We start from the raw sequence: 26,660 nt of genomic DNA, 5'->3' as shown, positions 1-26,660 counted from the left end.
TATATTCTAATCAAACTAAGCAATTGAAATAAAAATGTTTTAAATAAAAAAGAAACAAAACTATTTATTTCATGGCTTACACGTGCATGTAACCAACATTTATCAAGTTCTTCCACTGGGCCAATTGTGGCAATTCTGGTAGTAAAAATATGTGATGAAACTAGATGTCTGAGCTTCAGAATTTTGATACCACATTGGTTGTGGGTATGGAAGATACAGAGATAAAGGCACACATTATGAAGTCAACCGGAGATGATTTTGTGGAGACGGAATAAGAAGAGAGAGTGGGCTTTGCAATAGCTATATGTTCGTTCTCAGCCAGTGAAATCTCCATAGAAATGTGAGATAATGCAGGGTTTGAATTCCCTGGTGTATTGATTTGCCTAAATTATCATCTTTTGTTCTTTCTATGTATAGATAGATACATAAACAGTAACTGTTCTCTTTTTCTCTTGTTTTTAATACTCTAGTTCATATTTTCTTTTTTTAAAAGATTTTATTTATTTATTTGAAAGAGAGACAGTGATAAAAGAAACATAAGCAGGGGGAGTGGGAGAGGGAGAAACAGGCTTCCCCCTGAACAGGGAGCCCAATGCAGGGTGATCTCAGGACCCTGGGATCATGCATGACCTGAGCTAAATGCAGACGCTTAATGACTGAGCTACCCAGGCGCCCTTGTTCATGTTTTCTTAATGGTTTATTTGTCAGTCAAAATACCTGTATTCTACTTTTTATTTAATTTCATCTCCAGCGAGATTACAAATGTTTCTGAGTGTGTGAGGCTGGTATGTCTTCATTATACATACAGTGTTTTCCCTCTGTTAGTCACAAGCAGGCAATCCATAGATAAAATTCTGAGTGATAGAAATATTGAGTTCAATTTTTCAGAAATCCCCTGCAGTTTTATAGATGTTATGACCTATTTGGTTTTCCAATAGAGAAATAATACGGCTTGCTTCATGTCACATCCATTCAGATTTATATTACTTCTGCCTTTAAACTATGCAAATAGGCCTGATAACGGCTAGTTCTATACTGTCATTATCTACGTCAATAGCATCACCATCCCATCTAAGGTATTAGTTAATGTACCTTTTAATATTTATTATTTTAATATAATAAAATGTATTTTAAATAGCATGTGACTATTCATTATGCATGATGATTTAATTCTAAAGAAATCCCCATTTATTCATTTCATGGTGCAGAGATCAAAACACATGCTCAACTTCGACTAGACTGCCTTGCAATATTAACCACGTAACCTGATCAGATATTTAAATATATACTAACACAAACTGACAATATTAATTCCAAATGCATGTGGCTTTTCTAATTAGTCGTAAACTTTACTTGAATAAGCTACTGAAGCATATAGTAGAAGAAAGGAAGTAGTTCTTGGCAGGAAATAGAGTTTATTACTTTAATTTACTCAAAAAACCGTAATGCAATATGTAAATCATGAGAGTAATATTAAAAAAAAAAGTGGAATATTATTTTATGAGCCCTTGGTTGGTTACTTGTCAGAAGTATAGAAGTATAAAACCAAAAAAAAATAAAGTTTTTCAGATTATTTTAATGTAAATATTACTGTTTAGCTGCAAATGGACTTCTAAAAGTGTTTTTGGAATTATCTTTGAGACTATTAACCCAAGGACACTTACCTTATATAAAAACACAAAAGCAAATTTCTTTCTGGACTGAATTACAAAATATTAAACATGTATTTATCAAGGCTTAGTAAACAAAATTAAAAAGCTGAAACTATAAAGTCTAAAGTAGCCATCTATATAACCCCAAATTCCATTAAAAGCTAATGTTTCACAGAAAAAAAGCATGTGCTCCAACACTCATGCAACTGCTATATACTTCGTGATGTGGTTACGTGAGACGAACCTGATGATTTCTGAGTCTCACACATCAGTGTGCCTTTTCAGCCAGTGTTAGTTTACAAAGCTGGTTTATCCTTAGAAAATGGGTATCTAAATGAATGGATGAGTGAATTCATCCCCTGATGGTTTGAAAGTGTGTCTCCCTTAGAGCTGACTAAGCGCTAGATTTTGCTAGTGTTGATAAATGAGTTCCTGTGTTTTCCTGAGATCCTTTCCCATATGTGTTAAAGATATCAAGACTTCTAGAGCTCAATCATATCTGATATATTTTTTTTCTTTTTGTCCCCAATAATATTATATTTCCTTTCTTTCTTTAACTGAAGGAAGGAGTGTCATACTGATTTTAGCCAATTTATTTTGAGTATAGGTAGCGTGCTTCATATCCAGGCCAAAACACTGAATTTCTGGTGCTAGCCCATCAGTTCCCTCTTTCCATGGATAAGATCACATGATCCAGATATATCATAAGATGATCTCAGTCTCTGCCATCCTCTGCTCCTGATGACTTTGAACACAAGAGCTCCCAATGATGCACGCTGAGTATGTACCATGGAAGAGAAAAGTGTTATGTGTGTATTTTAGTTTTTAGCCCCAGGTATTTTCAAGGCATATTTATTATTCTGATATTCCACCATAATCTACCCTAGTTTAATTTCTATATTTATATATATAGTTTATAGTTTTATTAAAGCATATATATTTTAATATATAAACACACACATATATGTAAATACATGTATACTAATGTAATACTTGTACATACTTACACTAAATGACTCTGATGTTTCATATTATTAGAGATCCTGACTATTGTCTCAAATAATATAGATGGATGTACTTCCATGTTTTTTTTTTCCTGTCCTTCTTTATATCCATCATTCACCTCCTGGATTGGAGATCATCCCAATCTGTTGGCTTAGAAACAGATAGCTATAGATGCATTTTCTGGATGCAGCTTAGCTACCTAATTTGTGCTATTGTCTTTCTTTCATTTGCCTTAATTCTCTGTTCTTCATTATTATTTTTATGATATGCAAGGCATATATTTTTAAATGGGTACTCAAGGATATCTTTCATTTATATTTCTGTTTTTCCACATTTGTTGAGATATAATTGACATATCATTGTATAAATTTAAAGTGCACAATACGTTGATTTATTTTTGCATTGCAAAATGATTACCACTATAGCCTTTGCTAGTATCTATACCACATCACATATTTACCATTTCTTTTCTGTGGTGAGAACATTTAATACATACTTTCTTAGCAACTTTCAAGTATATAATGCAATATTATTCATTATAATCACCATGTTGTAAATTAGTTTCCCAAAACTTATTCATCTTACAACTGGGAGTTTGTACTCTTTGATCTTAAAATATCACTTCATATATTCCAGTGGCAAATTCTTCATGAGATTTACTGCCTATCGACATGGCTTTGCTGCATTACTTCTTACTGCCTAATTATTTTTAACAATTCCTACAGGTGAGTTTGTTTTCCCATGTAGATTTCACTCTATGTTCTAAACCCCAGAATATCCTGTAGTAAACAATAGAAATTTTTACTAAGATACCAAACAGTACTTGGTTTCATGAATAGTTTTTCCATCAAGTAAATTGTGTGATTTGATTATATTTTAGTTTTTAATTTTTTCTGTCCCTTCCCTTTTAAGTTAACATAACAAATTGCTTGAGTGAATTTAGCAGTCATTTAAAATTCACAACTTTGGAAGTAGAGTGATGAGTAAAACCCAGCCTTTCAAAGGTAATGCAGACTCACCTACAAGAAGTCAATATGATCTGTGCTGCTATAATGCTTGCTTTGTAAATGTGACTTTGATCCAAAGCAACTGATATTTTAAAGGAACAATGCAAACATAATGTGAATTTTGGATTTGCTTACATTTTGTCCGCAAGAAACATCAGGTGAGCACAGGAAGTTGAACCCACCTGAACAGAGCTGTCTAAGAATACATAAAATGCACACACATAGACACCTCAAACACCTATCAAGAGACCTCAGTTCACTGCATGTGTTGTGAACTCACGTATTCACATGTCTTGTTTTAACTTTTGTTGCAGATCAGAGAACTCACAAGCTATAACCCCTCTTATAACCATTTCCAAAGCCAACGTCAGATCTTTTTCAAGGTCAAGTGCCATAGTCATTGTGAAATATATATCTGTTTTAACCATTTAACATGTAAAAATGTGCTATTATGTTTCATTCTTTTATTTCATGTATCACTGAAGAAATTTTGAGTGTTGTGCCTCCAATCCCTTTTTCCCCTGCAAACTTTGTGGTTTTATTGTGCAATGATGCATAGCATGGTGATTTGTTAAAAACTCCAATGTCATGCTATGGTAAAAAGACAGTACTTGAATTAAAAGTAAAATCAGTAAAATCTGTGTAAGAGTGGATGTTAGCAGCCTATGCCTGCATGTAGTCCAAGGAGAATGTTCGAGCAGGGCAGCTGTTTGCTGGGAAGAGTCTCCAAGGAGTCAGTCATGAAATGATGTGCCTGCACTCATAGGACTACAAGCAGACAATCCCAATGCACAGAAATCAGAAAGAAATTGGCTCAATTCAGAATACAAGCAAGAGATAGTGAAGAAGCCCTCATACGTGGTAACAGTGTCCCTGGATCTGATCATCACCAATTGAAGAATGACATCCACGTATATGACCCAGTTGCATCAATGACGTTACATCTCTTTAAGCTACACTCCATATACCAAGAGCAAATACAAAATAATTCAATATTCACTCCCATAAGAAATGACGGAGGAAACCTGCCAGTGTACGTTTTGCAAAAATGTGTTAAAAACATGAAAACAGACCATTCGTAAATAAGGATTTGTCTCTACATTTGTATATATGTAAATATATATTTAATTATAGCATAGTGTTGGATGTTGGGTAATATAAATTTTGAAGATCTAGTTATTTAATTCATGTCAGAAGAAGTCAGTTTTATAGTTTAACAGCCTATCTACTAATGTGTCTTTTCCTTTTTTTCCCCATTTTGTGTCATGTCTTTACCTTTTTGTGGTATTTATTTTAGCTTACATATCCTAAATCTTATTATAAGTACATTGCGCCCTCATATTATCTTTGAACCAGTATTTCAATTTTTTTTTTCTTAGCCTTCACCAAGGGAAATCACTTAAGTAATGAGTCTGTCTTACTGTATATATTTTGCAATGAAAGAAAGCTTAAGAATTTCTGTAATACATAAGTCAATTCTTAGATATTAATGCAGAATTACCATGTGGATTATTCAATTTATAATTGAATTTGACCTGATATATTCAACTTAGGTATTATGAATTCTTACATTTCTTGTGCAAATTTCAATTCAAAGACTGAGGCAAAGCATTTATTGAATACATACAAATATTACATACAATATCATTTGATATTTTATAAAAATTAAAAAGAGCAGTATACATGAAGTAATAATTTTTAACTAGTTTTCATGTACAACCATAAAATGTACTGCCTTCTTTTATTGATTATGATTATTCTTTTTAAAATAAACTTTCAATATTCATTTATATATTATTTAACAACACATAGTTATTAAATGTCTGAAATTTATATGTAAAGGTGTTTGAAGCATGTTCTTATAATTTTAAGACAAAAACAGAAAATGCCTTTCTCTGTATTATATATTTTATATATATATATATATATATATATATATATATATATTTGAGGTTTTGTTTTGTTTTTGTTTTCTTCTCTCAATAGTGGTAAGTGCCACTGAGTAAAATAATATAAAATATTGGGGGAAATTAGGAAAAGTATCACTGAGAGGATTACATTTGAGCTAAGACCTAAACGAGATGACATGAAAATATCTGGGACTCAAGTTCCTAAGCCAAAGAAACAGTAAGAGCAAAAACCCTCTTGATGTACAGTCCCTGAAGTCTTTGTTGAAATCAAGAAGACTAGAGCAAATAAGAGATATTAATTACAAATGAGACCAAAGAGTTAGTGTGTTGCAAGATTATATTCTGTAGCAAACTATAAACTAAATTTATGTTGGCTTTTATCACTACAAATTATGAGAGTGAGATGCCAGATAATGCCAGATAATTTTGAACAAAGGATCTTATTTCAGAATTAAAAAGAACATTCTGGCTGTCACATTGAGAATACTGTAGAAGCAAGACAATCAATTACATTTCTATTACAATAATCCAGAGGATTGTGGTGGTTTAGATTTGGGTTGTATTGGTGTAGGTAAGAGCTGTTGTAAACATGTGGATATTTTTTAAGGTAATTTGAGGTGAGAGAGTAAAAGAGGACTCAAATAATTCTACAGATTTATGACTTGGGTCACTTCAATAATGGAATAGCCATGTGCCAAATGGGTGAATTCTGAAGAATAAATAGTTTTGGAGAAGAAATGAGAAGTTCCATTTTGGACATACTACAAATAATATAGTATTATATACTTCAGTGATCTGTTAAGAAGAAAGGTGGCCGGTAGTTTCAGCAACCTTCATAAATCTGCACCTCTGCAGGAGGCCACAGCCAGATCTGCCCTGGAACCATGTTCACAACCAGTATGACAATGATGTCACTGTTTGGAGCCCTCAGGGCAGGATTCATTAAATTGAGTATGCAATGGAAGCTGTCAAGCAAGGTTCAGCCACAGTTGGTCTGAAATCAAAAACCATGCAGTGTTGGTTGCACTGAAGAGAGCACAGTCAGAGCTTGCAGCTCATCAGAAAAAAATTCTCCATGTTGACAACCATATTGGTATCTCAATTGCGGGACTTACTGCTGATGCTAGACTGCTATGCAAATTTATGCACCAGGAGTGTTTGGATTCCGGATTTGTATTTGACAGACCTCTTCCTGTGTCTCGTCTTGTATCGCTAATTGGAAGCAAGACCCAGATACCAACCCAACAATATGGCCAGACACCATATGGTGTTGGACTACTTATTGCTGGTTATGATGATATGGGCCCTCACATTTTCCAAACCTGTCCATCTGCCAAATATTTTGACTGTAGAGCCACGTCCATTGGAGCCAATTCTCAATCAGCTCGTACTTACTTGGAGAAACATATGTCTGGATTTATGGAGTGCAATTTAAATGAACTGGTTAAACATGGTCGGCATGCCTTATGAGAGATGCTTCTGGCAGAACAGGACCTAACTACAAAGAATGTTTCCATTGGAATTGTTGGTAAAGACTTGGAGTTTACGATTTATGATGATGATGATGTATCTCCATTCCTGGAAGTTCTTGAAGAAAGAACGCAGAGAAAGGCACAGCCTACTCAACCTGCTGATGAACCTGCAGAAAAGGCTGATGAACCAATGGAACATTAAGTTATAAGCAAGTCTATGTGTGTATTAGCAAATCTGTAGGAATGGAAGAATACGTACTGATGACAGTAATCTATACTTTGAACCAAAAGATGCAGGGTGGTCTTATGGTATGTTTTAGGAATCAGTCCAGATGTGTTTTTCCTAAGCAACTTGTCTGAAACCATATAAGTATGATTTTTGTTTGAGAGGGTCTATATAATCATTTTCTAGTAAGTATAGTTATCTGTACTAATGTTTTTATATGAAGAACATAGTGTCTTTGTGTTTTTAAAGACAACTGTGAAATAAAATTGTTTCACCTGTCAAAAAAAAAAAAAGAAGAAGAAGAAGAAAATTCGCTATATGAATCTAAACATCAGGGAGAGTTCTAGGATGAATATATATATTTGAATCCATCAGCATTTTAAAAATTTTAAAGAATTAAATAACTAAGGAAGTGGGAAAGAACACTCCAAGCCATGAGTAACAGGAAATTCCAACTCTGAGAATCTGACAGATGATAAAAAAATATAAACTAAGAAGTGAAATTTAAAGAAAAGAAAAAGAAAATGAAACATAGCCAAAGCCAAAGGAAGAAAATACTTAATGAAAGAGGATTAGTCCTAATCTGTCAAAAATTGTTGAGGAATACAGTAGTAAGACAGAATAGATATTAAACAAGGAGAAAAGAATTTTCAGCCAAGTAGTTGGAAAACATCTCAGTGGAATGTGTGAAGAGACAGAGTGCAATACAAAAAAATAGAATGAGTAAAGATAGTGCTCTCAATAGTACTCATAATAAGTGTCTTTCTGGAGAGAGAAACTGAGCAAGAGTATTAATGGAAAAAAGATGGTTGGCCAAGGTATCTTTAAATAGTAGAAAAAACAGCATGTTTGTTTACTTAGTGAGAGCAACGTTGTGAAAAAGAGATCAAAGAAAATAGCTGGTACATATCCTTGAATAGATGAGAAGAGATGAGATCTAGTAGCCATCACACAATAGTGGTCATAGATAGAGCAAAGAGTTTAGTGATACTTAGAGAAAGGAGAGAGGAATATAAGCTTAGATACAAATAGCTTTTTGGAAATAGAGATGGAAAATTGTGGAAAATTATCTAATTGCTCTGACATTCTCTGATGAGAAAATCAAAATCAGTAGTAGTGTAGTTGTTCTATGCTTTAAGAGAAAGATGGGGGTTGGAATTAGACATTTAAAGAATTAGGAGAGTGAATGGACTTAGGAAATATATGAGGATTACTGAGGGGGAAAGAAAAAAGTTTTCTGATATTGGAGGTCATGAGATTGGAGCTAGATCCAGCAGTGTGATTGTGTTTTTCCCCCACCTGTGTTCAGTTGCATACAAGTGAAGAAGACAATGAAAGTTGTGTTTAATAAGGTATTTTTCCAGGTAAGTATGAACACTTGAGAATTTTTCCAGATGTGTATGAAGACTTGAGAAAGGCAAAAAAGAAGAAGAAGAAGAAGAAAAGATAGAGGGAACAACCACTATATTGATTTTGCTAACCCTGAGTAATCAAAGTGAGTAGGTTGAGAAGTTAGGTCATGGAAGGGATGAGTAACAGACCAAAGCAATAGACCAAGGCTTTACACATCCCAGTGGAGACAGAGAACTGCGGAGTTAGTACTTTTGGCAATAAGCAGAAAAGGAACTTTTTGGTGGTTAGAGATTGGGATTCTTAAATTGAGATTATGGAGGTTTACAATGTTGTTAATAATGACCAGGTATGACCATTTGTTTAAGTGGTTTGGATGGGAAAGCAAAATGTGAAACTTTTATTAAATGCAACACTTTTATTAATAAACTACATATTGGGTACCATTAGTGTTATGAATATACACACATACTCTCACACACACACACACGCACACACCTAACAACAATACTACGAGTTAGGTGCGTTTACTATACAGACAAGGGAACGGGGACATACAGAGATTAAGTAACCTTCTCAATGATACCCAGCTATGTCATGGTGGAGGTGGGTTTTGGACTTAGAATATCTAATTCCACATACTGAGCTTTCACATTTGACTATATGTTGGAAGAGAGGAAGTAAAGGACCTGGCTATTCAAATTACAGAAAATGCCTATATAAACTGTATATAAAATGTCTTTAAAACACTATATGGTATTAGAAATCACCAAGAGTTATGTTAGGGCTGTCGGAGCTCACGATGGTGAAACTTATGTTAAAATTAAAAATTGAGCAACTATGATTAGGGGATCAGCAACAATTACTATAAGGAGGGTACTTCTAGGAAGAAAGGGAGAAAAGTCTGGAAGCAGTAAGAACAATGATTCCCATCCACCTTGAAATCCAAAGGTAAAAGAGGTTTGGTATGATAAATATGAGTATTATAGAGGAGGGAATGTCATTGAGGAAGAGTCAGTTTTCAGTTATGTGAAAAGGACTGTCAGAAAAGTGATTGAAGGTAGAAGTCATCTTGCAGCTAACTAAGTTCACAGGGCATAGTCAAAAGGTTTAAATGTGGGAGGAGTGGATGAGAGGATCAGAAAAAAAATGTATAAAATTGAATGGATATAATTATATTCTATAGAATTTCAGATAAATTGTATATTGTGCTTCAGTTATAATGAAAAATATAAAAAATGCAATATGATTTTTCTGCCATCACATAAAAGAATTAAAAATTAATAAAATTGCAATAATAATAATAAACTGTATGAGTGGAAACAAATTTATTTTCCAATTTAGAATTGATTACATGAATCACGATACATCTATATGTTGAAATACTATACAACACTTAAAATTCTTATTTAAAAATACTTAATGAGGGTGCCTGGGTGGCTCAGCTGGTTAAGCAACTGCCTTCAGCTCAGGTCACAATCCTGGAGTCCCAGGATTGAGTCCCGCATCGGGCTCCCAGCTCTATGGGGAGTCTGCTTCTCTCTCTGACCTTCTTGCCTCTCATGCTGTCTCTCACTGTCTCTCTCTCAAATAAATAAATAAAATCTTTTAAAAAAATATTTAATGAAACAGGGAGATAGTCATGATGCAATAGATGCAATAGGAAATATAAACATTTTAAATTCAGCATCACTGTTGTCCTAAAATATGATAATAAAGAATAGTATATATACACATGATTACATTTAGTGTACAAGTGAGTCAGTGCTAGTTTTCTATCAGTTCCAAATTTGTATAACTAAGTTGTATTATCTGATAATGAGCAGAAACATTTTCAAAAGACAACATTTTTAAGAATCACACACACACAATCATACAATATAAAACAAACTGACAGCCAGCCTGGAAGGAATACTATGTGGCATTGCTAGGTAGAATATGGTAATTCCTATTTTATTTTTCTGCTTTTAAGATTTCAGTGGGACAAAGTTCAATCCACAGTCAGTCATCACTCTAAGTGAAATGAAATGATAAAGAATACACAGGATCTACTCTAGGAGCATACACTAAACATGATGGGATTTAGTACATCATATTTTAAAATAAGGGATACTTTCACCAAGAAAGTATTCTCTATGTATTTGAATGAGGTGATGAGTGAAAATTAGGTATGTTTCTGTAGATATTAAAATTTTTCTACTGTTCTTTAGTAAGCCGATGCTAGAAACTAGACAGGAGAGCTTTTGCATTACTTTGCCCACTGCAGGTTTCCATGTTTTAAGAGGACCTCCCAGCACTGCCAAAATTCAGAGTGGGAACTGAGTCCCTTAATAAAGTCACCCCAGAATGCTTCATGACACATGAAGTGCCCTGTTCCAAAACCAAGCAATTAAGGACAGGATGAGGGTGGGAAGGAATGATTCTTCAATGGAGCAGAAGCTAATTTGATCGATGTGGAGATGTAGGGACTGGAGCAGAAGGAAGATTTTTCTCCCGCTTACAGTTTCAAAGAGGAAGCAATGTAAAATGAAGAAAGAAATCTCACTTCTAAAAGAATAAAGCATGTATTTCATGAAACTAATAACATATGATTAGTTATGACTCACAAGCTTCTAACAATGTTAGTATATAAATTCTTAACTGAATCTGTGCATGATACTATTCGGTATGGACAGTGTAAAAGTTTGTTTCAGTAATATGAGCATTTTATAATCAACAGCTAAATTATACTAGTGTTTAATGTTGTGATCCTTAGAGGGCATGTTGAAATAATAGTTCAAATAGGAGATAAAACCTCAGTCATATTGCACATTTCTTAAGATATAACCTTTGTCTCGCTTCCAACTTAAAGGGACAAAATGATTTTTTTTTCTCCACATAGTAGAATTGTTTCTGTTTCTAGGTCTAAAATCAATTACTCTTGGCACAGAGTAATTAAATGAACTAACTAGATGTTAATTCAAATTAGGACCACACTTCCTTGAAAAATTCTTGCACTGAACTTTGACTATCAACTCTCTATTGTTTAGTATCTTTTCTGTCCCTGTTCTGGTTCTTTTAGGGAGAATAGCAGTTGCTATAGGAGAAAATAGTTACTAAATGTTTTAATTGCTTTTTTTTTTTTCTCAGAAACTTAGAGCTTTTTCTATAGGTTCAAATTCATAAAGAAGTAATATCTGACTGCCTGTGTCTGTTGTTAACTCTAGTATTCAAGTTAATATCATTTCAATTAATTTGGTGCGTCTCGTAAGCTGATTTAAATTTCTTCCTGATACAGCTCTGAATTACTGTGTTGTTCGCTGGCTTATTGTACAAGACATATTTTTGCCTGATATTTTTGCATTAGTTTATGATTTTCTTAAATCCTTATCTGAATCGATAATGCAATTTTGCTCCTCCAAGATTTCAAAGTCTAATGCTGTTAGGTAGAGAGCCGAATCAAATCAAATCACGATAAAGAATAAAGCGAAGGTCATTTCCCCAGAGTAAATATGCATTGTTATATATGACTAAAGGAATTACAGGGGTTTATTATGTTTTGCAATTTCATTATATTTAAATGCACATGGATATATTTGTCTCTTAAAGTAAATTTATCTTTCTCCTTCTTTCAAAGATAAATTATCTTTTCACCTAAAAGCAAAGATGATAAAGACAAATTCATAAAGCATGGCTCATCTCTCAGCACCACCAATTTAAAAATGTGATACATACCAACAATCTTTAGGTTAAAACTACTCTATGCTGACTTAAGGGAATACTATTTCCTGATCTCTCCTATATGGTATGTGTATATGTCCGTGTGTGTGTGTATTTCAATTGTAGGAGTCCATGATCCATGATGTTCTAGAAATCCCACCAGTCAATGCAGCATCTCTTCAGTGCAAACCAGTTGAGCTCCTACACATATGCAGGTAATTCCGTAGCTTTAGAACAGTCTCTGGATTAATGTCCTTGATGAGCAAGACCTATCGTCTCTTGTCCACCTCAATGTTTGAAATGTTATTTCTCGTATCACCAGCTATGTTATCATCATGTATCATCATTATGTCACCATATGTCAATCTTTCCTAGCCTATATGTTTTGTTTTGTTTTTTCCTCCTTCTACTTCAACTACACTTATTTCATCTTGGCTTTGAAGTATGTAGAAAAAGAATCATGCTGATTTTTGAACACCACACATTAGATTAAATAAACAACAGAAATTGAAACTTGGGAAAATAGAAGCCAGTGGAAGAGTCAGAACACCAGGAGTCAAGCAGTGCCTGGATTGGGGCAATGACAGAATCTTAAGCAGTTGGGGTTCCATGGTCCTTTTTCAAGGTGCAAAAATAGCATTAACCAGCTTTAGGATATCTCCATTTTAGAGTCTCACTGTACCAAATTTTAAGCACTGGGGAGAAAGAAACCCCTTAGTTTCAATCAAATGTTTACTCTGGATCAATCAGTGACAGCCAGAAGTGCTTTGGTCACACAGCACATAATGGGACCATTAAGTCTGCCGCATGAGACCTAGGACTGATGTGAGCCAGACTCCTTAAGAAGTGTCTTTCACTAGCAGCGCAATCAAGGGCTACTAGGCTCTAAACAGCTCTCAGTTAAGGGACTAGTACTATACTCATAGCATAGGTAGAGTAAAATGTGATGAGTAGCTCATAGGACTAGGTATAGAGAAAAATATGTGATTTATTTATTTTAACTGAGGAACTTTTAGGTCTCACTAAATGGTTTCCCTTTGGGAAATTTTTGAATGGTATCAGAATCTCAGAGGACTCTTGCACCCACTCCTGTCCTCCCTTGACATAAAACTGAGGGCAAATTCTCAATTCAGTTTCCAGTTCTAACTTATGTATTTGTTTGTGGAAACATATCTCCTAATATATAACAAGTAAACCTTCTTTAGTTGGGCCACAATCTTGTTTTCAAACAAAGGCAAGGAGTTTATGCAACAGACAGGGTGTACATGAATTAAGGAAACCAAAATTGAAGGAGATTTCTAAGCTAGCTTGTAGAATGCATCTAATTTTATTGGGTCAAACTGACCTTGGAAGGGTTTCAATTACTCTTAATTACTAGTGCAGGGAATTCACAGATGGAGCTAAAAGTAGAACATAAATTTCAGAGGAAGAAAACCAAAGGAAGGGGATTGGGAAAGTGGTGGGGTTTTTTGGGGTGGTTTTTGTTTGTTTGTTTTTACCTCAGTTACCTCTGGAAGGATCAAGCTGTGTGGCGAGCCTGTCTATGAACATTCGTGTATTTAATATGGGATATGTCATAAGAGACCTGAGAACTCAATTTATTCTGAAGGAAAAAAAGAATACATACTTGGAGAAAGATATTCTTTAACCATGTAGGACCTGCCTATACTTGGTAGCCTATAAATTTTTCTTGCTGACTGATTCATGGCTGGAATCCTTCACTGACTTCTGGAAGCCTACATTTCTTCCCATTACACATAGCGGTGATATTCACTAAACGCTCCAAGCCAAGCTATGGTTTTTAGGATAGTCATACACTTTGATGCTTACATTGTAACATAATGATAACGAAAACGATAACATTGACTTTTTATACATGGGTATGTTTATCTTACATTAATATCTATAATTTATTTTCTTCAACATAATATCTATTTATAGATAAAAGTCAAGTACTTAATAGGCTTAATGATGCACTAGAAAAAGTAAATCAATATTATATTTTAATAAATGGACTAATTCTTACTGGAAGATTCTTATAATGATGACATACTGTATCAACACAGGGTAAGTTATAATATGACCAGATGACCTAGAATCTTTTTTTTTTTAATATTTTATTTATTTATTTGACAGAGATATCACAAGTAAGCAGAGAGGCAGGCAGAGAGAGAGGGGAAAGCAGGCTCCCTGCTGAGCAGAGAGCCCGATGCGGGGCTCGATTCCAGGACCCTGAGACCATGACCTGAGCTGAAGGCAGAGGCTTAACCCACTGAGCCACCCAGGTGCCCCTAGGATCTTTAATTAATACATTTAACCAATCTAGATTTACAAGTAAGAATGAACTTTTCTCAGCAGAATTTTAACAAATATATTTCAAACTTTATCAGCCAGTGGCCCTTTTTCACTTAACTGCTTGTTGAACCAGTTATTGAGGCCCCTTGCCGCTGTCAATCATACTGATTGATGCCTCAGGTACACCAAATGCCTGTAGCAGGTCAACTCCCCTCTGGATAGCCATTAACTTCCACTTCTACCACTTGAGTTTTACACTTACTAAGCATGGGATGTCTTTTTCTCAAAGCTAGTTATGCTGCTTATATTTAAACTTAAAGCAATCTCATTTAATGCTACAAAAATAAATTAAGACATTTGAAATAGAAGAGGTTTATTATTTTCATACAAACTATGATGTATTGTTTTAACAATTTTGTATCATTTTGCAAGGCAATAGAAGTAAAGGAAAGGAAAAAAAAAAAGTGTGGGCCAGATAACTGAAAGACTGGACACATAAAAATAGAATGGGTTTTTTTTTTAAAAGATTTTATTTATTTATTTGTCAGAGAGAGAGAGAGAGAGAGAGCAAGCACAGGCAGACAGAATGGCAGGCAGAGGCTGAGGGAGAAGCAGGCTCCCTGATGAGCAAGGAGCCCGATGTGGGACTCGATTCCAGGACGCTGGGATCATGACCTGAGCCGAAGGCAGCTGCTTAACCAACTGAGCCACCCAGGCGTCCCTAGAATGGGTTTTTATATATATAGCTACACAAGTGTTTTCAAACTCTCTTTGCAGAATGAAGAAACTCAGAAATAATAAATAATATCTAATAGGTATGTTTTATGCAATTACCTTACTATCAGATACAGTTCAGCAAGCCTGTATCTGTAAAAATATCTTTTTCATTAAAAAGTTTGCTTTGCTGCATACTAAATTATAAAAATAATTTTCTGTAGATGTGCATGTGCCCACAAACCTCCCATGCATGCATAGAAATTTATATATAATTTTCATTATTCACTTTTGAACTCATTTTAAGAAACTAAACATACAAGTAAGAATTTTACTTATTGGGCTCCCATATTTACTTTTATTTTACTTAGTCTTTGCAGGCACAGAAAGAGAGAGAGAAAAAAAAAAACACCCTAACTTCTCTCACCAATTACTTTTTTAGGATGGCAAGTCTGGAGTTGTCAAGCTGATACCTCAGGTAAAAGATTTAACTTGTTGTTTTTAGAGATTGAGGAGTGAATTGTGTTATCTCTGTTCTCTATCTCATACCTCTAATATTATTTTGAAAAGTGAAGTGTAAAATTGTACCTTAAAGAACAATCACTCCTGTTGCTCTTAAGTCATTATGCCATGAAATCTTGTACATGTTGAAGTAAAGACATTCTATTTTTCTAGACATGGATACTCTATCACAAATAACATGAAAGCACATAGGAAGAAGAGACAATATTTTTTCTGGACAATTCAGGAAAAAATTGTTCTAACATCAGCCAATTTCTATCAGATATTTACCCTTTTATTCATCCTTAATATAGATCCCCAGTATGCCATGCAAGGTTTTACTTTAATGGTGTCAGAGAAAAAAATTGCACCACACACTGGTACAGGGGCAAGTAACTCTTCATTCAAGGGGAGAGAGGCCAGACATCAGCCTGAACTCAACTCAGAGGAGACAAAATGTGAGAAAATTTTAAGAGCTGGAGAAGGGGGAGATCATAGGGCATGCTAATTGATCTTACACAAAAGAAAAATCAGTCTTCTCATATCTTTATTATAGGACTGAGATGCCCACTGAGGTTAGGCTCATGCTTTCCCCCCAGACACTGAGAGATACTGATGCTAACTTGATGTCTGCATTTCAAAGGGATAATTCTCAGGTCTTTGAGAAGGATATTCCTGGGCTGTAATTCCGGCTAGAGGCTTTTAAATAGATTTACATATATCTCAAAGTGGCAAAGAAAGAATTTACAATTTTGAGTATTAAAAGAAGAAGAAGGAGGAGGAGGAGGAGAAGATGGAGGGGAAGGAGTTGGAGGAGGACTAGGAGGAGAAGAAGAAAGCAGCTCTAAAAACGGAGCTCAGGACCCAGTCAGGAAGCAGCCAGTCTAAAATGTATTCAAGCTGAGGGGAACATTAAGGCTGCCTTGGTCAACAGAAATACTGTTTCTTCAGCGAACAATAGAGTAGCCATTAGCCACATGTGGCTACTGAGCACTGGAAATGTAGCTATTATGACTGAGTTATTGAATATTTAATTGTATTAAATTTATCTTAACTCAACTTAAAATTTAATTAGTCACATGTGGCTAGTGGTTACAGTCCTGGGTAGCACAGATGCAAATTACTGCATAATCAATGGCTATTATTTGAACAAAAGTAACATCTTAGTTAAAAAAGAACTAAAGTAAAATCTTAGTAAAAAACTTTAGAGCATAAATAAAACATCAACATTTGTGTTTAAGGTATTTTATATAATCCTTTTGGTTGCTTCTCTATTTTCGTTGTTGCTGTCACGTTCTTTCACTTAACGATGAATCATCAAACGTATTACCATCTAAGCACACACTGTCTTATTAATTTTTCAAATATGCGTGCTCAATTATCAGTCATTTTCTAAATATGAGAAGGGCACCACAACATGGTGGAATTTATTGAGAAATAAAGGTAAACTTCCAAATTTTGCATTTTTGCTTTGGTTACAATTTTCTTACGTATTCAGTGCTTGAGATGCACAACATTGTTAATTTCAAAACCAGAATCTCTCTTAACCTTTCTCTAAAATTGCCATCTGTTGTTTATCTCACTCTTTTTTTTTTTTTCCAAATGAGTGAAGTAGTTAAAGGCCCGTGTTCATAATGAAATTATTTTTTTTCATTGCTTATTCCAATTTTATTGCAGGAGGTAGAAATTTTTCAGCAGACATTTCTCTGCATCTTCATTCTCTCTTTTCTGTGTTTTTGAAAGATGTATACTTTCATTTCAAGGTCAACCTCTGGCCTCTTGTTATCTCTTCACCTAGCTGTCTCTTTGGTACCAAAATCAACATCCCTCCCACTTACTATGCCAATTTATCTTTTCACAGATTCTTTCTCCCCACCAGAGCCTAAAATTAAATTAAAATTGCTCCTAGCTAGGAACAGAAGACATCAACAGCAACAACAATGATGATAACAAAACCTCACATACCCATGGTTCAGATATAATCACTTGCTCTAATTTTTAACATGCTGAAATACATGTAAGCTCTAAAGACAGTGGACATTCCCAGAATCTCCTCCTCAAAAATAAAAGACAATTTTACTACTTGGTTGTTAATATAATACATCATTTTATTAAATCAAAGGAGGAAATAAGTGAGAGGTTGGATAGAACTCTATCTTAAAAGACAGTATAACTTAAAGGAAAAAAAAATCTCCAAATATAAAATCAGATAATTCATGTTTAGGACTTGGTTTTGCCAAACCTTTGTTGTGTGGCAAATTCAGGTAACTTCTCTGTGCTCATCCCCTTATCTATAAAATTGGAGTAACAAAAGTGTCTGCTTCATAAAATTATTAAAAAAAAAAATTTAGAAAGATTTAAAAAAAAAAAAAAAAACAACTAGTATGGGATGACCTGGGTGACTCAATTTGTTAAGTGCCTGACTCTTGATTTCCGCTCAGGTCATGATCATGATCTCAGGGTTGTGAGCTTTAGCCCCACTTCAGGCTCTGTGCTGAGTGTGGACCCTGCTTAAGATTCTCTCTCTACTCCACTCATCCCACCTTCCACTTGCTGGTGTATGAGCTCTCTAAAAAAACCTCAAGACATTAGGGTGCATGTGCCTCTTTTTTCACTACATCTGTATCTTTGGAGTAAATACCCAGTATTGCAATTGCTGGGTCATGGGGTAGCTCTATTTTTTAACTTTGTGGAGCCTCCATGTTGTTTTCCAATGGCTGTACAAACTTACATTCCCACCAACAGTGTAAGAGGGTTCCCCTTTCTCCACATCCTCTCCAACATTTGTTGTTTCCTGTCTTGTCAATTTTTGACATTCTAACTGGTATAAGGTGGTATCTCAGTGTGGTTTTGATTTGAATTTCCTTGATGGCTAATAATGTTGAACATTTTTTCATGTGCTTGTTAGCCATTTTTATGTCTTCTTTGGAGAAGTGTCTGTTCATGTCTTCTGCCCATTTTTTTGACTTGATAATTTGTGTTTTGGGTGTTGAGTTTGAGGAGTTCTTTATATATCTTGGATACCAGCCCTTTTTCTGTAGTGTCATTTGCAAATAATGTTCACAATAGCCAAACTGTGGAAGGAGCCAAGATGCCCTTCAACAGACAAATGGATAAAGAAGATGTGGTCCATATATACAATGGAATATTACTCAGCCATCAGAAAGGATGAATTCCCACCATTTGTATCAACATGGATGGAACTGGAGGGGATTATGCTAAGTGAAATAAATCAAGCAGAGATAGACAATTATCATATGGTTTCACTTATATATGGAACATAAGGAATAGCATGGAAGACTTTAGAGAAGGAATGGAAAAATGAAGGGGGGGAATCAGAAGAGGAGATGAGAGACTATGGACATTGGGAAACAAACTGAGGGTTTCAGAGGGGAGGGCGACAGAGGGATGGGTTAACCCGGTGATGAGTATTAAGGAGAGCACGTATTGCATGGAGCACTGGGTGTTATATGCAAACAATGAATCATGGAACACTACATCAAAAACTAATGATGTACTATATGGTGACATAGCATAATTAAAAAAAAAAAAAAAAAACAAGACAAAAAAACAAGTAGTGCCCGAATGTTTGGCACATGATAAATTCTCAATATATATTAGCTATTATTAACTTATGTTATATTTATTTATTTAGTTCCATAGTTTTATTTATTTTTAATTGAAGTGTAATTAACCTACAATGTTATATTAGTCTCAGATGTACAACACTGATTCAACAGCTCTACGCATTTCAGTGCTCACCAGAAGTGTAGTCACCATCTGTCACCATACAACATTATTACAATATTATTGACTATTATTCCCTATGCTGTACTTTTCATCTTTCATGAAACTTACTTATTTTATAACTGGAAGTGTGTACCTGTTAATCCCCTTTCTCTGTTTTACCCATCTCCATCATCTCTTTTTAATATCCATTTTAGAATCCTTTCTGTTAAATTCATAGCATGTTACAAAGTGTATAATTATACATTTATTGAGAATTATTCTAGATGTGTGGTAAACTTGAAGCCTGCCCCTCAGGAGGAAGCTCCAGGACAAATTAACAGGCCTTTTTCAGGAAGAGAGGGGTATGTTTCAGTTTGCTGTCTATGCAGTGTCCAGGAGGTGGTGGCCAGCCAAGAGCTCTCTCCCAATTTTTCCTTCCAGATCTGTGGGGTCCAGAAAAGCAAGTCCCCCGGGCAGCCAGAGCCAGGCACTCCAGGGTGTTGCTTGTGTGGGCTGTGCACACCCATTGGCGTTAGTGGTCTTCAGATGAGTGCAGGGGTGAGGTGCCCCCACTGGTTTTAGTGATTATTCTTTTAATATCTGGACATTCACATAGTAAATGACTTGTTTCAGTAGACCTTATACATGACTTTATACATAACTAATCGTTTGAAATATGTGCACCATTAAGGAAATCATAATTTGAAGTTTGTTATTAGTTTTGACAACACTGTCATCTCAATTAAGGAGTGTTTTTAAAAAATATTCCTGTGCACCTGGGTGGTTCAGTTGTTTAAGCAATAGCCTTCAGCTCTGGTCATGATTTCAAGGTCCCGGGATCAAGTCCCACATTGGGCTCCCTGCTGCTTCTCCCTCTGCCTGCCACTTCCCCTTGCTTTTATTCTCTCTCTTTCAGTCAAGTAGGTAAAAAATCTTAAAAAATAAATAAATAAAAAGAAATAAGTAAAAAATATTCCCTACTTACAATTTTAAAATAAGATAAAAACTATAATAACCCAATATTAAGATACCTGTTTAATAATTGAAATATATCTCAACACATACCAAGTTATTTTGAATACTTTAAAGTATGAAATAATTTGTATTTGTTTCAACTTTTGAGACATATTCTTTCAAGCATTGAATTTTCACATTTAAGGAGTCTAATAAGCCCCAGCATTTTAGAGGATAGACCGCCATCTGGTGGAAATTTTAAGTCTTAACTAAATTACCTAAAAATTTTATATAGCTTGTTCATGTTGTTATGAGCATGCTAGAAAGCATTCTGGTTGCATAACAGAAAATGTATTAAATTAATGAGCTGAAATCTAATGGAAAATAAAAGCAAATAAGTTTTAAAATTAGACAAGTGTGTTTCTGCCATCCTTAACCATCCATTTGTATCACAATGAATTTAATACTGTGAATATTAGAAAGGCCATAAAAACTCAACGAATAGAGAAATAACCAATCGGTGACTGCTTGTCTTCACTTAAGCATATTTAACCTAAATCATAAACCATGATTTGTTTTTGCTGATATCATGCAATTAAAAAAAAATCTCTAACTTTCTATTATTTCTGTTTTGGTCCCGCTCATGTACAATCATTTCAAAATGATCCTAGCCATTATTTCTAGAGAGGTAACTTATTGAGAATGTTAGAGGTTCATAGAGTTTCTGAGGTTCTAGAGTGCTGATAATATCCCCAGTACAATTATTGACATCACCTTCAAAGGCAATGCATTTTCATCTAATAAGGGTGCTATTCTAGTTGGATACTTTTTATTTCCAAAAAATTAAAATTTAATATCATCATAATGGAATGTTTGCCTAGACATGGGAGGCTTGACAGAGATAATTTATGCCTCTGAAAATATACCTAAATTGCACACAGCCCTTGAGAAAACTAAAAGCAGAATATGTTAGGTGAATGAGGGCTACATTGTGAAGTAGGAAAACTCAAGAGCAGTCCTTGTTTGGTTACTAATTAACTGTACGGTCTTAATAATAACAAAAATAATAAACAACTATAATCATGATACATGATAATATACTAATAATATAAACATCAATATATATAAAGCATAATGCAAAGCAACTTTTGTATCACAACAATCATATGATTCAGGTTCCCTTGTCATCTTGATTGTATAAATCACAAGTTCAGGAATGCAAAATAACCCTTCCAATTTCAAAGAGCAAGTACATGCCATAGATAGAAAATTCATCCAGACTACCTGAGGTGTTGTTTGTCCATTCAAAAAATAATAATCTTTAAATATTTTTCAAGATTTTAGTTTCTCATGCAGTTGGTTCATAATTACTATATTTCTTTTATTGCAGGATCAGTTACTATGTTTTGTTTTCAGTTAATATGTTTTAAAGTTATTTTATGCACATTTGTTTTATCAGGATTCTATCATATATGCATAATGTGATGTAAAGAAGAATCCAAAAAAAATGTATATGCCTAGTTCAAATAAATGAAAACAAAGTGCTGTAATTGTTTTTATAGTTAACACACCAGAAGACCCCAGCTCTTCATATATAATATAATAACCACCCACAACTGACCTGGGTACAAGCCCTATCTTAAAATTTGTGATAATGATCTATTTAATTTACTTTAAAATTATATTGCCTATGTATCCATCCCTAACCCTAATTTAGTTCTGCCTATTTTCCTTATTTAGTCACACTGTATGTTATTTCATGACTTGTTTTAGTCAATAAGTTTGTTAAAAAAACATGTTATTGTCTGGATAGTCAGGGTTTGTTTTATTATTTAAAAAAAATGTATAATAATTTATTCTAAAAACATGGAGGAATCTTGGCATTCAGTGAGTCGGGGGTGGGTCCATTACATGAACCAGAACCTCGCGTCTCGCTTTTCGGGGGCCACTGCTCAGGAAGACAGAGGAATGAAGCTGGAGAGCCACTTAGCAGCCTCAAGCTTAACACAGCTGTCCTCACATGCTAACATCTTTCTGGTATTCAGTTTAGTTTTATTGCCATATGGTAATGCATTGTATTAAGTTAAAATAATTTAATTAGTGCATTATTAATGGATTTATTTTTTTTTCCCACCAAGCTATTTCTTAGATCTGTTATGAAACAATGCAGTGGGATTTCTGTCCCATAAATTATACACATTTTCAATATGACTCTATAATTTTAATGTAATTTTTTAAATATTTGTACCAATTTACTCTCCCACCCACAGAGTGAAATTTTTTATTTGTTTTTGTTTTTTGCCACTCCAGTGGTTATTTTAATTTGCTTTTCCCTGGTGCTAATAAGGTTGAGCGCTATTACACAGAATTATAAGCTATTTGTATATCAGCTCTTATATTCATTTTCTATTGTGTTATCTATTTTTATAATATCTGGGAGAAGAAGAGTGAACTGAACATCTGGTGAGCAGTCAGACTTGACTATGAAGGCTTTGATGTTGACCAAATCTTTCTAGCCTTTTTCTTTGCAGTAACATAATAGAATCACACATCCCTACCTGCCTTTTTTTTTTTTTTCCCCCCTGTGGCCATGTGACTTGCTTTGGCCAATGATATATGAACAGGAATGATGTCAGTTCTCAGTGACAGAAACTTTACCAGCCCTTTTGTAATTTACCACATTCACTTCCGGCTGCCATGGTGATCATAACTACACCTGTCAAGATGGAGCCTTCGTTAGCCCGCACCCTGAGTGAGTCCATGAGCAGACCCATCTGAGGATCTAGTAATGGGAATGAAATGTAAACTTCTTGCTTGTTAAGCAAATACAATTTTAGAATGGCGTATTACCACAGAACGAGTTTCCCTCTTTTGTTTACTCCTATAGATAGGTGTTTTTATCAGTCTCTCCATTGTGCTTCCCTACTTAATATTCTCCAAATGAAGGTACCTGTAAACACTAGGTCTCATTTATCCTACTTTTTCTGTAAATGATATTGCAGCTTAATGGTGTTTTTCCTCCAGTAAAGTCAGCTGTGCCGTATTACCTACTTACACAATATTAACAACACACCTGCTAGTTACAAATGAACACTTTTACTTCTTTTGTGTTTTATTTTAACTGAAAAGAATATAATCCATGATATCAATGAAATGTGAAGCCAGTAGTTAAGACACAGACACACATGCACACTCATAATTCCATAGAATTGCATTTAGGATGCAAAAGAACTCTGAGGTCCACTTATTTTTCTAATAATTGATTGTAAAGAAGATAATCTTAATGTTGAGGGCAAGCTTTAGGGCATTCATGAGTTCTTTTTGTTATTCCTACTTTTTCTTATTTTCCCCCCTCTGGAAATAACATTATTATTGTTATTTTTCAAATTTATCTCCTTTGTATTCTCAGAATCAGCCCTGAGTCTTTTTTCCTACCATTACTTCTAAACTTTCCATTATATTTTGAAGTCTATCACCTTTCCATCATATTCTAAAATAATTTTGTCTTGCCCAACTGATGCAAGTGTAATATGGTATAATAACTATAAAACATTAAACCATAATACTAATGTACAGGAAGTAATGAAAATTTATTATTTTTAAACTGTCAACAGTACTATGGGCACCTGGGTGGCTCAGTCCATTAAGTGTGTACCTCTAGCTCAGGTCATGATCCTGGAGTTCTGGGATCGAGCCCCACATCGGACTCCCTTCTCTCTGGGGAGTCTGCTTCTCCCTTTCCCCCTGCTCCTCCCCCTGCTTGTGTTTTCTCTCTCTCTCAAATAAATTAAAAAAAAAAAAAAAAAGCTCTCAGCAGTTCCCACCTGTTTTCAGTGGAGAAATTAAAGTTTACATATGAAGATTGATTATATATTCTTTTTTGTAAGAAGTAAAATTTATTAAACAAACAAATAAAAAAGTAGTAGATGGATCCCATATCCATGTAAGCATACTTTAATATCCTAGACTTAACTGTGATAAGGAATTTCAACACAATGAGAGAAAAAGCTGCTCAGCATAATTACATGAAAATTTGTGTTATTAGTTGCATTTTTAGAGATTATCCTAATTTTGATAAAAGTTGATCCCTTAAGCAGAAATGGGAAAAAAAAAAGTTGTTTTTTTTTTTGTTTGTTTTTGTTTTTGTTTTTTCCTCTTCAGTCCAATGTCTGTTATTGGAAAAGCTGGATTGCAGGTTAAGGGGAATAGTCAACAAACATCAGTTGGCTATTACAACAAGGTAGCAGGTGAGGAACTAAGCAGAAGTGGTCAAGCTGAAAATATCTCCAGTGGGATCTCAATTAAGAACTTTCAGGGGCGCCTGGGTGGCTCAGTGGATTAAAGCCTCTGCTTTCGGCTCAGGTCATGATCTCAGGGTCCTGAGATCGAGCCCCACATCAAGCCCCACATCGAGCCCCACATCAGGCTCCTTGCTCAGCGGGGAGCCTGCTTCTCACTCTCCCACTCCCACAGCTTCTGTTCCCTTTCTCACTATGTTTCTCTCTGTCAAATAAATAAAAATAAAATCTTTAAAAAAAAAAGAACTTTCAAAACCAGTATTATCTAATGTTTAAGAACAAAATTTGCCATTTTTGAATGGTACTTTTAGCAAACTTCTGTAAGAAAACAAAGCTTTCATTAACTTTGAGTATTTTAAGTTATATATCTCCGTACTTGGTTAAAAATAGCACACCTATCAATGGCCTGTGTGGTTCAGTTGGTTGGGTCTCTACCTCTGGCTCTGGTCATGATCCCAGAGTCCTGAGACCAAGTCCCAAAGCAGGCTTCCTCTCCCTCTGCCTGCCTCTTCCCCTGCTCATGCTCTAAGTCTCTCTCTCTCTCTCTCTGACAAATAAGTAAATAAAATCTTAAAAAAAAAAAAAAAGAATTGTGGAACCACAAATTTTGAAAAAAAAAAAAAAAAAAAAAGAATACCTTAGCACAGAAGGAGGAGTAGCTAGTTCAAGATAGCCAGGTGACATTTATGGAACCTAAAAAATTATTAGGGGACTGACAGAAATATTGAGAGAGAAAACACTAGACAAAATTAGAAGCCAGACTACTCTCTTGGAACATTATAAGAGTGCCCACTGAAAGCTAAAACATTTGGAAATACTTGTTATATAAGTGGTCTGTTTTCAAATAGTAATACCCTAATCAAGTGGAAATACCTTAGCCAAAATACTTCCTTGCTTACTATTCCTATTGTTTTATTTGTTTTATATATATTAAATTTTATTATGTTCTGTTATGTATTATATTATACATTATACTATGTTATGTTGTACTATGTCAATATATTTTTATATAAATATGTGTAATTCACATGCTATTATAACACAATAGATGGGTGATAGAAAGATAGAGAGAAAGCTACATAGACAGATCTATTACATTTTCCAGTAGTTTCCATATACTTAATCTCAAGAATTCTTATTCACCTAACAATTTTTCATCTTTCTCTTTCTTACAGTATTGGTCCCTTTTGGCGCTTGTTTTAGTTTTAAATAATTTATTTCACCACAATTTCTCACTCTAGATTTATAAAACTTGGAAATCACACTTAATTTTGCTACATCTTTATTTTGTGCACACAAGCAACTTTTTTTTCTATTTTATAGCATCTGGTTATTTATTTATTCATAAAATTATTCACTTATTCCTCATTTATTCCCCCAAAATTTGTGTCATTTTATCCATCAGAATAGGCTTGGTTAGCTATAGTACCAAGGATCTCATAGCTCTTTCCCACTTACCTTGAGTGAAGGGAGCTCTGCAACAGAGAGCCGCTCAAAATCCCTAGCTGACAGGATCTCATTTCTACATGTGTTTCCATAGTCCTCTTGACAGGGAAAGGGTATTCTGTAGGATTTTGCACCAGCAATTTCATAATCCAGACTGAAAATTACTCATACCATTTCCACTTAAAATTCATAGGTCACACCCATTTGAAAGGAGTCAAGAAGTCTAGTCTGCTATAGGACCCAGAAAGAGGAAAGGCCTAGATATTCATTGATAAGGAACATTCAAGACTCTTGCAATCTTTCTAAGCTGTTAACTGAAAGTTCTGAAATTAAGAAGGCAAAGTTAATGCCCTCAAAACATGATAAAGGGAGCTGAAAAAAGAAGAAAAAGATAGTGATTCA

At 34.5% G+C, this 26,660-nt stretch overlaps 2 pseudogenes; both read left to right on the top strand.

Moving 5' to 3' along the window:
• The first annotated feature begins 4,596 nt into the window (after positions 1-4,596).
• LOC111140792 lies at positions 4,597-7,248 on the top strand (annotated as a pseudogene).
• Positions 7,249-7,289: 41 nt separating this feature from the next.
• Positions 7,290-26,660, top strand: part of LOC111140791 — a 59,908-nt pseudogene continuing 40,537 nt past the window's right edge.

This window comes from Enhydra lutris, unplaced genomic scaffold (genome assembly GCF_002288905.1).
Source record: "Enhydra lutris kenyoni isolate GAN:26980312 unplaced genomic scaffold, ASM228890v2 scaffoldscaffold5, whole genome shotgun sequence".
In the NCBI taxonomy this organism is placed as follows: domain Eukaryota; kingdom Metazoa; phylum Chordata; class Mammalia; order Carnivora; family Mustelidae; genus Enhydra; species Enhydra lutris.
This window is presented reverse-complemented; position numbering and strand designations above follow the sequence as displayed.